Source organism: Podarcis melisellensis, assembly GCF_964234715.1.
Source record: "Podarcis melisellensis genome assembly, chromosome: 12".
NCBI lineage: Eukaryota > Metazoa > Chordata > Lepidosauria > Squamata > Lacertidae > Podarcis > Podarcis melisellensis.
In genome coordinates, this window is record NC_138544.1 from 33,526,478 (window position 1) to 33,543,127 (window position 16,650).

Sequence of the window (16,650 nt, forward strand, 5' to 3'; positions counted from 1 at the left end):
CCTGCCACTGAGATATGGCCCTTCCCCACAAAGTCACTTTTGATCAGGATGCAGCCTGAACTGAGCCATGGTTTGGCTTAGTATGTCATCTGGATCCTGGTTCATGGTTCCAACAAACTACAAGCTGTAACCATGATTTGTCCTACACGCTATTTGGGGGCTCTGGCATTCCCCCACCCCACCCCTGTGAACCCCACAAGTTTGCACCCAGGGGCCATAGTTCAACAATCAGGAGTTTACTGATAGGAAAAGTTGCACCTGTGTATTCAAAGGTAAGTCACTATGAATTCAATGAGTATTATTCCCATGTAAGTGTGCATGGGGATAATACTCATTATTGCAGCCTAAAAGAGGCCTTGCAGCCAATAAAATACCAGCAGGAACATATATATAACATTTGCAAATGGCAAAGACAACATAAAGGTTCCCACGTGATGACCTAAAATTACAATAGCCTTTCGAGACAAAGCCTTTCTTACAAGTCTCCCTTGGGTGGAAGTTCAGCTGAGACACCATTAAACAGATCCAGGTGGAGGCTGTGATTAATCCCTCAGCCTTCACTGCTCACAAACTTGGAATCTTCCTATTAAACCAGTGTGTTCTCACTACTTTTGGGTCTCACCTGCAGCTACCTGGCCAGCTCTCTTCTCAGATAATCTTTCTCCCAGATCCCTATTCCCACCCACCCTTTCCTATGACTTTTATGACCTCTGTTTTTGAAGTGGCTATTTTTCTTGTTTCTCTATTGAAAATCCATCCCATTACCCATATCCATCAGACAATGGCATATCTTCAAAGAACAACAACAGGCTAAGAAAGCATCGCTTCCCACCCTCTAATCTGCACTCGCTACCTTTAATCAGATCATGAAAAATAAGATAGCTGAAGTGAGAATCTGGGGGAGAAACTTGAAAGAAATGTGTGCACTGCAAGGAAGGAAACTGCAGCATGCTAGCCGTATAAGGTCCAAGGTCTTCTTGCACCAAGAGTCTTAGTAAAGGCCTTAAATTGGATTTTGCAATCCACCTCCCTGCTGTTTTTAATAATAGCAATATCTAGCATGTATATATTGATTTTGAATGTGCAGAGCACTTCACACACTTCCTCTTGTAATTCTTAGCAGCAAAGATCACATATCCATCCGAAACTCTAGCAGGTTATGCCAAGCATCACATTCCTTGCCTCGGTCTAACCTTTAATCAGTTTGTAAAAATGATGGCAGCGAATGTGAAGATGGTGGGGCAGGCAGGATCTGAAAGAAAAATGTAGATTGTGGTTGAGAGAATAATGGAAGGCTACTTCTGTGAGGCTGGGCGCCTTGGAGGTGTAAAGGGGACATAGCTCAGGGGGTAAAGCATATGGCTTGCATGCAGGAGGCTTCAAGTTCAATTCCTGGCATCACCAGATAAAATGGCTCAGGCAGGAGGTGATACAAAAGATCTCCAGCTAAGACCTTAAATTTTAAAATTAAATTTAGGCACATTTTTTAAACTACTCCCCCAGCTCCCGCACTGTGATGCCACAATGCCAAAAGGTTTTTTGGCCACTGACTACTTCCATTCATATCCCACTGTGATAGTGTCACTTGAGGGGGGGCCCTCAATTTTGAAAAAAGTTTTAAAATAATTATATTTGCTACCACTCCCATGCATTCCCTGCTGTGATGCCAAAAGGTTTGTAGCCCTCCCTCAAAAATCATTTAAAAAATAATAATCAAAATTGGCCACACCCACTTTTACGTTTCAGCTACACCCACTTTGACATGTGATCTGCCTGGTTGGCATTGGGCCAATGCTATCCTTGGCCTAAAAAATGTTAGCTATTTTACATTTTACAAAATCCTTCCTTCGTGCTGTAAAAATAATCCTGTCCCAGCTTCTGAGGTACCTGCATCTTTCAACCTGTGGGACAGAAAGGAGGTTGGGAAGAATTTTTATAGATAAATGGCAGAAAGGAAAAGAGTGATGAAAGAGAATATATAAAGACTAGATTAATAATGATAGGTACATTCACTATAAGAATAAAATCATACAATGGGAATTGACAGAAAGTCCAAAGTCTTTATGATATTTTTGTTAATCATCTTGGCTAATAATTTTTGTTAATAATCGCATAAAAAGCAGCATAAATACAGCTGAAGCTTAAGGTTCATAATTATGTAAGAGAAAATAAGTTTATGGGTTTTTTCTTTTTTTGTGTACACGATTGAAATTTCAATTTACTTTAAGAGATGTACTATATATATGTAATGTATTGTAAGACTATTAATAAAGCTTGTTACAAAAAAAGAGAGGAAAAGAGTGATGAAACCCCTTTGCTCATGCTGGTTTTTTATGTTAATTTGCTGCTTCTGTGGCTGCATTTTGTAGAAATTAATTACCGTATTTTTCGCTCTATAAGATGCACCAGACCACAAGATGCACCTAGTTTTTGGAGGAGGAAAGCAAGAAAAAAAATATTCTGAATCTCAGAAGCCAGAACAAGAGGGATTGCTGCATAGCGAAAGCAGCAATCCCTCTTGCTGTTCTGGCTTCTGGGATAGCTGCGCAGCCTGCATTCACTCCATAAGACACACACACATTTCCCCTTACTTTTTAGGAGGGAAAAAGTGAGTCTTATAGAGCAAAAAATACGGTAACAGGGACCTGGTTATAGACTGCTGCATATATCTTGACCCTTAACTGATCCCTGCAACTCAGTTTACTGGAAGTAGTTGTGTGGTGCCTCAGAGCTGTCCATGGCAAAGAGAGTCTTCCTGCTGCCTTGGGGTGGCGAACCTGGGGTGCTCTGGATGTTGTTGGACTCCAACTCCCAGCCACCCCAACAATATGGCCACTGACCAGTGATGATGGGAGCTGGAGTCCCAAAATCTGGACGATCCCAGTCAGCAACAGTGATACAGGGACGCTAGTCGCTAGCAGAGCAGCTGATTGGAGATGCTGTTGTGGCTGCACAAAATGACCCACATTTTGTGGAATAATGTAGTTAAGGATGCTTTTTGAGTTGAACTTCAAATCAATTGAGTTATCGTTTCATCATTCACTCTCCATGTCCTCAGGCGAAATCACCATTCACTTCCGGACAAGATCTGGCTGGTGGGGACAACTGGTTCAGAGGGGCAGCATGGTGGAAAGGGTTATACTGGACAATTTTTCCTAACATAAATTGACCCATCCTTTGGAATCTGCTAGGGAAAAGTAATAGGTGCAAGGATTCCTGCCCTAGACAGCTGAGACAGAGCAACTTGCATCAGGGAACATCAATATTGTGGTCCCAATCATAATTGGCATGCCCCTTGTCTCCACTTAAATAATGTATTTAAGGAAATAACAGTTGATCATTGTTCTTTGATTTTAAGGTGTCCCTCCACTTACACGGGCCCCACACATAAGAGAAATTGTGCAAAATGGAGAGCGCCCTCTAAACAACTTCTTAAAATCCTCTAAATGCCCATTTTTCTCTTGCTCTTCAGCTCTCTCTCTCTCCTGCTCTCTCTCCCCAGTCCAGGCCAAAATATCTAGAGTTGATGCTCTGGGGCTGCCTGAAAGCTGGAGAATGCGATCCTGTGAGCCAAGGCAAGGAGGCTGAGCAGCCTAAACAAAGCCCCCCTGAGCCTCCTGGTCTCTTCAGGGCTCCCTCTGCCCTCACTGACATACTCTTCAGATTCCAGGGAGGGTCTCCTCATGAACCATGAGGACTCACCAGCTCTCTCCCGCCATTTCCAGATATGAATTAAATTATTTTTTCCCTGGTGCCATGCATATACACAGTCACAAGTAGAGCATGCGTAAGGGTGTGTGGGTTTGTATCTAGTTTGGCTGTAAGGAAGCGTGTTCTTTTAAAGTAGGGCCATATTGTGTTTTGTTCCAGTTTTACTTTGAGGGTTTTTCTTTTCGGCGTTGACAGGATCCTCAGGGGCTGCATCGCATATTAATAAATACGGTACCGTTCCCAAGCCCTTTGGTTTATAATGAAATTGTCTCAGTGCCTCTTTTCAGATCTTGAAGAGAGAGAGAGAGAGAGAATGACTGAGATCTAAGAAATGCTGCATTAAATCCCTTAAAGAATACACATAAATTTGTCAATCCAAAAGCACCGCTGGGTTTTATGAATGCCACCTCTTAACAGTAACTGTTGTTTTTATAGACAGAGTCAAAATAAGCTCCCGTGTCACGCTATTTTTCATTTTTGAAATGGAAATGGAAAGCCTGGCTGCAAATTCCTCACACTGTTATGTCTCCGGAGCTAAGCAAATAAACTGACACGGTGTTCTTAAGGTTCAGTGAATAAAAATATTTTAAAAATACGTGTCCAGTATTTGAAGGCCATACTACACACTTTTAGTACTTTTCTTTTAATTAACTGCAGATGCAGGGTATGGGACTGTTATTAGGACCACAGCACTTAGGTAGAGAGAGTTTATACCTCTCCTCCTGAGCCATTACTGGGATAAAAATTTATTTCCCTCACCCTTTGTGGCCATGATACTTAGAAAATAATTCTGGTGGTTGTAATGGGAACTATTATTTTAAGGCCAAAGAGGTTCAGTGAGAGGGGGATTCATCCCATTTACAACAGGGGAAGGAATAAATATTATAAAGCTCTCACCAGCCCCTTATACTGCTGTCCTAATAAAAACCGCCACCCACACCTGTAATTAATTAAAGCAAAAACCAATGCATTGCTGCATGTTGCACATTTAGCATAACACATAGCTTGGCCCTTGGTGCTGGATCTTTCGTGGCACGTAGGTTTGGATCATATTACTACTGCCTAGCTAAAACAACAAATCTTATACCAGACCACATCACCTCTAAATCTTCAGCTTTTGTTTTGTTTATGCAATTTACGTAGGCTGCTCAGTACACTGTTATCTGAATAGCTCACAAGGCTAACATTAAAATGCAATTAACATCAAATAACAAATTGCTTAAGAATTAGAAGCCAAAGGAGAAATGAAACCAGTTTCCCTGGCTAACTGAAGGTGTATGGCAATGAACAAGTAATGCAATTGTCGAAATAACCACACATGCATTTGGCATCAAGATTCCAAATAGTATTTTCTGGTGATGGGCAGAGACATGTTTTCAGCTACCTGCACATGTGTGTGCTTGTCTGTCTGTCTGTCATCATGAGGTCTAGAATTGCAAATAAAACGTGAAAGGGGAGTTTCCTATTATGTGCCTAGTAAGAATTGGCAATGTCAGGAAAACAGCTATAATGAAACCTGGGTTATCCAGCTCCTGTGTATTCTGTATGTGCACACCTAGAAACAAAGTTTTTAAGCATTATCTCATTATAAGGGTTTTCAGAACTGTTGCATTTTGTGGGAAGCCTCTTCTTCCTCATGCAAATCAGCGGTGTATTTGTCATCCTTAGAGGCTTTCTTGCCTGAGATCTCATCTGACTCATCACATTTGCAGCTTGCGGCTTGGGATCTAGAGAGTTCGCATCCTCTTTAAATTCCAGTTTGGCAAGACGTTTTCTTTGCTCTGAGGCGATGTAGCCCTGCAGTCTCCAAAGAGGCATTTCAAATGCCTCCTTGACAGCACGAAGCTCATAAGCATCAAAAGGCCACGGGGTCCTTCCTTTAGGGCAGACTCGCTGCACCGTTCCAGCCATCATTTCCAGGGACACTGTCAGCAGTTATGCAACCATGAACTGAAGCCAACAGCAGAGGAAAACAGGCAAACCCCCATATTATATTTTATAAAAGGTAACGAGTAGGTTGGATGATGTTTCTTGGCAGCTGCAGCAATGCTTCCGAGTGCAAAATCCCACCGTATGTAATAGGATGCAAATCATCATCATCATATTCGTATGCCGCCTTTCCATAGTTGAAACTATGCTCAAGGTGGCTTACAACATGACAAGATTTACACAATTACAAACATAACAGAAGTCATAAACAATAAACGAAACACATCCAAAAGTACACAACCTAATGGAAACAATTTCCACAAAAATCATAAGATCTAAAACTAAAGATACAACAATAATATCAATAACAGCAACAGCTCTCTCTCAATGCCCCATAAACAATACTCCAGCCAGAGAATCTGTTCAACAGCCTCAGCTTTTGTAGCTGGAGTCAGTCAGCACTCTCCCAGGCCTGATGGGAAAGGGCCAGTAAGGCAGGGTGCAGGTATTCCAGGGCTCACAGCCAAGACGGTCTCATTTAAAATGGGCCTTTTAGAGTCCGAGAGGCTCGGGAGCTATAAGGGAAGAAGTATTTTATTGCTCAATAGCAGTGATGGAGAAGCTGTGGCCCTCTGGATGTTGTTGAACCCCAACCCTAGCCAGCATGCCCAATACTTAGGGATGATGGGAGCTGTAGATCAACACCATCTGGAGAGTCACAATTCCCTCATCCCTTGTCTATAACACAATAGGTTTGCCAGCACAAAGAGAACTCCTTATAGTCAGGAACCTGCATCCATTTTATAATGCCTAAAGCACTGATCAGATGGGTCACCTAATACCCCACATGAGCATAGCAGCTTCATGGGGGTCTCGGCCATTGGTAGCCACATTGTTTGGGAACTTACGAAGTTGATACTTTACCTGCAGCACCTTTCCATCGTGGCTTGGGTGCACAACCACAGAGAAGCATTTGCGCCGGGAACAATGTAGCAGAAATAACATGTACCACCACGTAGCAGACATAACATTAGGTTCTAGGAGTCCCTTGTGGTAAGCTATCTGGGAAGCACAACATTGATTTATCATGTTTTCAGAAGCCACCTTTTCAGTTCAATGAAAGATTTGTGGTCCGGTTGCCTAGTAACTGAAGAGAACCTGACCTGCTCTAGGTTTCACTTCCTGGTTGTGATGTGAAGCTGTCTGTTATCAGTGTCAAACTGGCTGCCTTTAACACACAGCTCATTAGAATTCACCTCTTATCTGTAAATAGCAATTAACAACAACTTGACAACACCTGAGGAGAGATCAAATAGATATAGTACCTCAGGAGACACCTTTTCTTTGTTTCTGCCACAACATAAGCTGTTTTAGGAACTGTGTGTGACTGCTACTGGGGACTTCTAGAGACAGCAACCAGTTCTGCTCTGACTGGGTTCATGCATACCTGTGCTATGTGATTAGTTCCCATGCTGTGCTGGTAATGCTTCAAATATGGAATCAGGTAGGCCTGGAGGACCACACATAGGAAAGTTGTTTAACAAAAGGCCCACAAATTTGTGTCCTGTGAATAAGGGGACTATACCAAATGCGGGAAACTGAATTTGGCCAATGGATTTGGCCCTTATCTTCCCCACCCCATGTGGGTCAAATCTGACAGAAGTTTGGGGCTGCCGAGCTGTCAATCACTTTGCCTGCTGATTGCAGCATCTGGGCTTGGCGAGACATGGGACCCTCACCTCTTCTGAGTCTACTCCAGCTGAGGAATCACAAACCTCACCCCAGAGCTTGCGAGCCCCACCTGGCCAGCAAAGGAGCTGGGCTGTGGGACCTGGCCTGCCTCAGCCTCCTGGAGCACTTCTCCCACTGCTCCCTGTGCCTCAGGCACACCATGTTCATAGAGACAGGGGTCTCTCTGGCTCTGGGTCCTGCTGCTCTGATTCCTGTGCACAGAATTCCATCCCATCTCCATCTTCCATCCCCCTGTAAGTACTTCCTTCCCCATCCCCAGCTTGTGCCAGTGTGTCCCAGTCCTGGCTACACCCCTGGCCAGGATCCTCTTCGTCCTCCCCATTGTCCTACCAGTTCGTGACATGTAGTATACAAAAGACATTATTTTATTTGAAGGCCTCCTCTGTTTGGAAGGCTGTCTGGTCCAACTCCCATTTAAACACCCTAAGAAGGCAGAATAAGGACCTTGAACACCTCAGCAGGAGACTAAGCAGACACAGCGGCCACTTTGTCCCAGTCTTTCCCACTACAGTGATATTTTGATACTGTGTATTTTGATACTATTTAAATTGCAGCAATAGTTTCTAAATGAAGTAGTAATTTTTAAATTGATCGCTGAAGGAAATGTATGTTGGGTGTTGACCAGGCAATTAAGACATGTGAGAATCTCCCCTTAAGAACAACCCTTTCCTGTGCTGATGTGTCTCTCTGTAAATGTCAGCTTATTCACTGGAATGAGTGATATATTCTTGCTCACTCTTGGTGGATTTAGTATTGGCCCTAGCCATGAATATGCAAAGGCGGTCTGGGTCCTTGTGAGGGTTGGTTTGCATGTACAGTACTAAGTCGGTATAGGTTACAGTATCTGTTGCTTCCTATGATAGGGAATGGAAGGTTTGTCTTTTAGCATTCCCCTGGTGAGAGGAGAGATGATACTATGATGGCACAATAACCTGCTGAGTATGAATGGAGTTTGGGAACAAGATACTGAAGTTAATAAAACTGCCTTTTATATTATTATTTTTCCTTATTGGCTCATGTAATTTTGACTTCTGGATTTGTTAATGTTTGTTGATTTTCCTGTGATCTGCACTAATTGAATATTTTGTGCCTGTTAGAAGAGGTTTGTTTTTTTCTTTATGCTTTCGAGTTGCTTTGAAATGCAATGATCTAGAATTTATGAACTCTATGTTGTAGTTGCTCAAGGGATTGTTTTTACCTAATAATTTGATATTTATGTGTTGTCTTATTATGAATTTGACTCTTGAGATAGTGCAGCCTGATTTTTATGCTTTGTTTGTATTGATGTATTAGGGTCAATTCAGTGTAAACCACTTGGAGAATATTTAGGAAGGTGGTATATAAATTAAATGGACATTGGCTTTGACAGCTGGGATAGCTTCCATCCATATCCTTCTGACACTACAACGCCATTTAAAAACAAATCTACACCATGCAACAATATGCAAACGAAAACACGCCCATCCTTCAAAATTCACACTTCTCTGAATTTTGCGATGCAGTTCTCAAGCCAAGTAATGCATACGAAAATGCGCATAACGTACAAAAATACATCCTGTTAGGGAAGATATAAATATTAGAGAAAACATGCCTTGATGTAGATATGAGGCAAATTTGCCTACAGAATATTAGGTGAAATTTGCAGTGAAATGTTGGTGTATTTTCAAAAGGACTTAAAAATAATAATAATGCACAAATGGAAATGTGGTGAACCAAGCTTAAGACTGGAGAAATGAGAAATTGCAATGGGCAGATTCACCCATTTCACACACCTGGTGGCTTTCCATTTCAAGCTTCTGGTTGTCGGCATCCCTCATCTCCTCCCCAAGGTTCTCTCTCCCCCTGGTGTGCAAGAGAAGACATTTTTGCAGTTGCAATGGGAAGGAAAGTAACTTCAGGTGAAGCTCTTTAAGTGTATGATTAGTCTGTAACAGTACATCCTGTTCAAAGCTTCCCTCAGAGTTTCTAGGGTGAGAAACAAGTTATGGACAGCAGTGCATTTAGAGGTTGAGAAAATAAATACCATTTGTTACATATAGTGAGGGACTTCATAGCTTCAGACACCCAATCTTACCTTCCCTAAGGGAGTTTCCAGGCAATCAATTTAACATGTTTTTCTCCTGCATTGTAGCCTTCGCAGAATAGGCCTGTAAGTCCATAGTAGAAGGAAATAATATGACAGCCAATTGGAACATAATAGGACCAAGTATATTTTCTCCCGTGGAGCAAAAAATAGCCTGCAGGAGTGAGTTGAGCAGGAAAATGGTGGGCCATGAAACTGTACAAAATGTGAAATTGTGGTTTGTGCTTCCATTTAAACTGGGCTGTAGTTGTGTAATCCTGCACCTGACTTCTGCTATTTCTCTCATATATACCAACTACAGTTCTATCTCCCTTCTCCTCTTCACTACCTGAAAAGCCTGTTTCTGACAAGTGGAAGAGGAGTGGAAGGATATTGGCAGCGCTGGGGCAGCCAGCCTACCAACCAGCGTCATAATGTCATCTCCTCCTGCTCCTTGACGTTCCTCTCTGCTAATTTGCATTCTATCCCTGTTGACAACCCAATCTTCTTAGAACTGTCAACATTTTTTAACCACTTACGCATCTAGAGTGACAAATCTCCATTGCTTTCCTATGGGAATCAAAATAGGGTGTGCTTTTTCGGTGCTCAAGTCCTTTGGTTCCTGGGACTTCCCCCAATCCAAACTGTAAACACAGGTAGATAATGAAATTCAGCAACGGACCACTAGGTGGCAGTGCAAAAGAAAGCTTGAATGTGAAGGGGGACTGAGCACAGAGAAGAACTTCAGAACCTTTTTCATGCGTCGTCAGGTGGTGTGCTTGTTGTTGTCTAAACAGGAGGCATGACTCAGCTGGGATTTATGGGTTGCAAGGCCACTGATGCAGCTAAGTAGCATCAAAGATTCCAGAAGGAAGCCTCCATAGATTATGGCATGTATAAAGCAGGCTTTGAAATGTGGAATCGGTGAGCCATGCTGGTGAATGTTGCTTGCTGTCTTCACAGATGACGCCAGCACTTGTTTCATCAGTCCTGGAGACACCCAGCAGAATAGCAGTTTATTGGTCAGTTATGCTTGTTGCTGATATCCACATTCTGTTCTTCATTTCTAGATGGAGGATGGATAGAGCTGCAAAGAGGTGATGGGGAAAGAGAATCTGTGAATGCTTTGAGGGGGGGGGGAATGAGATTCTGCTTCCTGAGACTTGGAGGGAAAGCTGTAGAATATCACCAGTCTGCAGTACAAAAAACTAGGCAAGGGACTGCAGTAGCAAAGTGGTGGACTGCATGTCTTTTATGAAAAAAAGTCCCAGGTACATAGGAAGCTGCCTTATCCCAGGTCAGACTGTTGGTCCATCCAGTTCAGTATTGTCTACACTGACTGGCAGTGGCCCTCCCAGCTTTCAGAAAAGGTTCTCTCCCAGCACTACCTGGAGATGTCAGCGGTCAAACCTTCAATTCACAAAACGAACAAGAGATGCTCTCCCACTGAGCTATGGCCTGTGATGGGCAGTTTCTCTATTGAGAACTGGTATGAACCTATCTTAGATGTTCAAAGTGGGTATAATGGCCACATCATGGTGGCAAGCTCTGCCCGTGTTGTGTGTGTGCGCATGCAGATATGTTTGGTTCAGACATTAAAATGAATGTGCTGGACCACATTAATAGCAGGGAACAGGCAGCAAGACGGGGGTTATTTGGGTGCACTGGCTGAGTCCACCTGGCACTCGCACCAGGGTCCCTTAGCAGCCCTGACCTTGCTGATACCCAGGGCTGGCCCAATACATTTTGGTACCTGAGGGAAATCACAAAATGCTCCTCACCGCTTTCTTAAAAAGAGGGTACTCAAGGGTACGCATTACCAGCACCTCTCTTTGTTGTTAAAAAGCGTGGCACTTACTGTAACAACTTCATGGTGAGTGCCGGCACCTTTAAAATAATAATAATAATAATAATAATAATAATAATAATAATAATAATAATAATAAATAAAATGAAAAGCACAGCTCACCGCCACCAAGGAAGAATGGGTGAGTGTAGATCTACATTGAGAACAAGGTGGGGAGGAGACCAGCCGCGCCTCCCATTAGCCAAGAGGTCATTGTTGAGGCGGCAGCAGATCCAGCCTCCAAGGAATGTGCCTCAGCTGTTGTTGGCCACTGTGGCGGTGGCAGCAGGGCTGGCCTTGCTCCAGACCAGGGGTCAGCAATCTTTTTCAGCCATGGGCTGGTCCACCATCCTTCAGACCATGTGGTAGGCCAGACTATATTTTTTGGGAGGCGGGAAATGAACGAATTCCTATGCCCCACAAATAACCCAGAGATTTTACCTAAAAGCACACATTCTACTCATGTAAAAACACGTTGATTCCCGGACCATCCGCAGGCCAGATTGAGAAGGTGATTGGGCCACATCCGGCCCCCGGGCCTTAGGTTGCCTACCCCTGCTCCAGACCATTGTCCTGGTAAGCAGCGATGATGCCACCATTGGGACAGAAGCATTGCAGCGCTTCCCCCACCATCTTACCTGCTCCTGGTGTCTTCTGTGTCGCTGCTGTTCTGCACAGTAACTGAACTTCCAAGTTGGATAACTTCATGATTTTATTGTTGGTTTTATGCCGTGTTTTACTGCATACATTGTATAGCACCTCGAGAATGGAGGAGGAGAAGAGATATAAAACTTATTTGACAGTTGTATTCCACCACGCCCCTGGCAATCAGACAGTGTATAAATTCTATGAAATAAAATGGATAAATAAAACAGGTCAACACAAAGGTGAGATGCAATGTATTGGGGGTGGGTATCTGCTTGCACAGTGGGGGCTTCTCCTTTCTTGATAACAACCCCCCAGCCACTGCATGACCCTAAATCACTTTGGAAGGTTGGGGGACCCTATGGAGCAGGTTTGGGTAAGCGTGCCCGGGAGTAGGAGGAGAGAGAAGAGAAAAGGGAAGTCCTCTTATGCAAGTTGCCCCTCATATGTTTTCATATATCTATTTCACATTGTTGTTTTTTTAAGTGCACATTCAAATTTTCTGCAAAAGGATGAGCAATCTCTTGGTAAAGTTTTATGAATTGTTTGTAGTAGAAGCTGGATAAGGACTCTGTGTTTGCATGCGTTATATAAACAGTCAGCAGGAGAGTTCTGTTCCTGCAGAAAAAGAGAAGATACCAAATAATCAAGAGCTCGTTTCACCTCCAAGAAATAATAGAATGTCATTTGACAAAGAATATTCTAATAAGTAATGATAAAAAGATTATCTGTTCTTCAGCTGTGCTCCTCAGTAAATGTGTTTAACATGTTAATTCATAGGGGAGCGACACCAAAGGGATAGTTTAATTGAGTCCCTAGGAATTAAGTGTCATGTCTTCATTTCTATTGATGTCTTGGTATGAAAACATCTTTTTTTAATTAGGCTTCCTAAAAGGTTTGTAGTGTGTACAGAAATGACAAATCAGTTTGACTGCAATGAAAGGACATCTCTGCAGAGACAATGCTACATAATATTTGCCCAAGAGACAGATAGTTTTAAAGGCCTATTGAATGAGATCCCTGTGCAATTAACTACAGTACTTTAAAAATAAATAAATCAGGAGACTTGTTATTTTTACATTATTAGATCTTGGAGTTTAACGTAGCAATAAACTCTAAAAAGTTAGATTGCCCCAAGGATATCAAGGTGCAGTAAGATAACAACACAATATAAGATTTCTGGGAAATTATTCTCCCACAAACTCTTAAGAGTGTTTAGGCTGTTGTTGTTCAGTCCCAAAATGAAGACTTTGCCTGGGGAAATGCAGAAAAGTTTGTTCTCCTTGGGCATGTATTAAATGGGAACATTGTACAGTACTTCTATTGTCATCCTGCGCAAAGTGAGTGTCATGACCCATGACTCCCCTACAGCAGAGCTATCTTCCAAAATCCCTACATAGGCAAATATTGCAAAAATAAGGCAAAGTCTCTTTAACCAGTGTGCCAGGCAGGTGGCACTGACCAGGTCTTGCTAGCCTACATAAGGCATCAGTTGGCACTAGCTGTTTGTAGAGACAACATTTTCTTGTAGCAGAGAAGAGCTTTTGCCAGCAGGAATCCTTTTGGAGCTGCCTAAGATCCTATTCTTGTTTGCGGCCTAGCCTGGCTGTTGTTGAACATTGCCTGTTTCCCCTGCAGGCCTCAAGTGCCCACAGAATTGGACAGTGAGTTATAATCCCTATCAAATCTGTCTATTTTCAAGAGATAGTCTGCCGTTCAAACCCATGGCTGGCAACCATGGGGTTCGATACAGTGACATCGCCATCCCCATGTGGATGTAGCCCCATCCCCACCCACATTAGGTAGACTCATGTGGGCAGGCAGAACATGGGGGAGCGATTGAATGTTGTTATAAAACTGGAATTACAACATTTATTTATTTTTAAATGTATGTTTGTGATTCCAGCCTCCAGTTTAAAATTCACTTTTAATGTGGGTTATAATTCACTTTTATTTTCTGGTATTTCCATCAGATAACCATAAGAGCCTAATGGGATAGATCAGTGCTTTTCCCTCCTAAAAAAATGTTTAGGGGTATTCTCATTTTGACTCAAGAAAATCACCGGGAAAGGAAATGAAGCCACCATCAGAGGTGGTAGCAACGAAACTGACCAATCACTGTGCCAGATTCCAACTCCTACTTCACACATTAAACGCCCGCTTCTGTCTGAGACTCAGGAAACACCGTGACAGAAAATGAGGCTGCCATTGGGGATAGCAATGGAACTGTCAATTCATTGTGCTAGAGAAATTTTTTAATATTTTTAGTTTCTTCTCCTGTTAGAGTCACAAAATGTTTAGGGGTATGCGTACCCCTGTGTACCTCCCAAAAAAGCACTGGGATAGATAAAGAGGTATGGAGGGATAAGTTTCTAGTCCACATGGAGGCACTTGACACTCATCCCTGGGCGATGTTGCCTATGCCATAGAAGGCAATATAAAAAGAAGCCAACAGAGGGATGGGAAGATCTGAACAGACGGTAACACAGAGTCAACGGTAGCAGAGTTGGCTTTTTCATCTAACAGAAAACAAACAAAAGGGAGCAGCTCTACAGGGATTACGCAGCTAAATTGTTTCATTCAAGATGGAAGGCTGAGTCAGCATCTGCCTTGGGTGTTTTCCGGTAAGCCTGCCGCCATCGCTGCTTGTGGTGTTCTTGTTCACGGACAGGAGGGCTTCAGTGTCCCTGGATCCCACGCTAGCATGGGAGTCACGTAATGAATAGTTAAAATCAGACAGTGAGCAAAGCCAGAACTATGTTGGGAAGATTAATCTTCTATATATGGAAAAGTAGACAAAAAGTACTGTAGTGCAAGCAAAGCACAGGCTGCCTCAGGTAAAATACTGCAGCCTCTGCTACTGCTCTACACACACACACACACACACACACACACACACGGGTAACATACATCTAGCTGTCCCAGATTTGAAAGAAAGCTGAACTGATATGAGGCCCCAGTGCTATGAAGGTTTTTTTTGGGGGGGGGGGTTAGACTGATTGCCTGGGTCCTCTTCTAATTTCTGGAATAGCCAGGCTAGCTTTCTGGTGAGGTGATAGCCTAGGGTGATGGGGCCATTAAGGGGAACAAAGGAAAGGGCTCTATGTGAGATGGGAAATGTGAGATGGGTGGGGGCCCCTCCTTCAACTCTTGGGTAGCTAGAAGGATAAAGGTAGAGTTGAGAGCAGGGAGTGGAGCAATGTGAGATGGAAGCAAAGCAGAAAGCGAGCAATGTTGGAAGCAAGGTCCTCTTGAGGCGCTAATGATGTGAAACCCTCCATCCTAAGGCTCAGATGTTATATGTGTGTAAATAAACCATATATAGTAAAGGCACCACAGTCTGCCCTGTGCCTTGTTTTGAAGGAAACATGGACCCTAGGCCTAGAATACCTGGAGTCTTGCACCGCTTGGGTTGACGTGCACATGCATCTATCTTTCTGCCTGCCTGACTGTCTTATCTCCCCTTCCAAGCCCCAGGAAACTTTCTATGGAATGCCCATGGAAAACCTTTTTCTTCTTCATACGGGTGGGCAGTCCTTGCGGAGGCAGTAGCAGTGTTGGACTAGGACCTGGGAAACTAGGACTCTAAGTCTCACTCACACAAAGCTCACTGGGTGACTTTGAGCTAGTCACCTAACCTCCCTCACAGGGTTACTGTAGTGATTAAATGAAGAGGGGAAGGGCCAAGGACGCCACTGTGATCTCCTTGAAGTGTCAAAAGCCAGGGCAAGGAGATACATCTTTAGTGTTTGCCAGAAGCTGTATAATAAAAAAATGCCCTCTTTGGAGAGGGAGGTCCACAATTTAGGGGCTGCCAAGAAAATGTCAGTGGCTCAGACATTAAACTATTCAGCACATGATGCACCCTGATTGTTCCTGAGACACGTTTGCAGGGACCACAGAAAACATTACTAGTGCCATCCACAGATTTAGGTGCAATCTCTTGGCTGCGATTTCTCCACAACATTTCGCAGCCACCACTAGGTCTTTCTCAGTTCCTTGGTCACCTTGTGCAGAGGAATGGTTAAGGATGCAATCCTATGCAAATGTACTTGAGAGTGTAACTCCCATGAAGCTCAGTGGGGTTTTCTGCTGAGAGAACATGCCAGGATAACACTTTAAGTGACAAAGGTTAATGAATCGGGAAATCTCCATTTCAGATCTTTTCTCCACAGCCGAGTTGAGTATGTGTCCTTAGATAATCCTTTCTCTCTCAGACTCTCCTTTGCCTCTGTGATAACAGTTTGGTCTATACGATAATGTATGTGAAGCTCTTCAAAGGCTAAAGCACTATGAATTACTAAGATTATTAATGGCCTATCAGTGCCCCAGTATGTGAGTAGACCCCCAGTCTTCCTACCACACAAGCACTGCATGACAGCCATCCCGTAATGCTTGTCATGCTGAGTTATGGACTGCTACTACTCCCCACCCAGTTGGTAACCAGCTTATCAAGAGTTTACAATATACACTAAGAATGGACCCTTTTGTAATGGACAGCAATCACGCAAAGGCCATTTATTTGCATTCATTCAGTGAGAACATGGAATCAACCCTCCAGTGGATTTCGATGGGTGGTACTCAGCTTTATGAGAAGCTCTCCATCAGTGATGAGACTGGTTCAAGTAGCCGTCATATTTGTGTGAAACTATAGCTCAGCCTTTGCCAAGTTTTACGGGAGGTTGGACGGCCACCTGCCATGTAT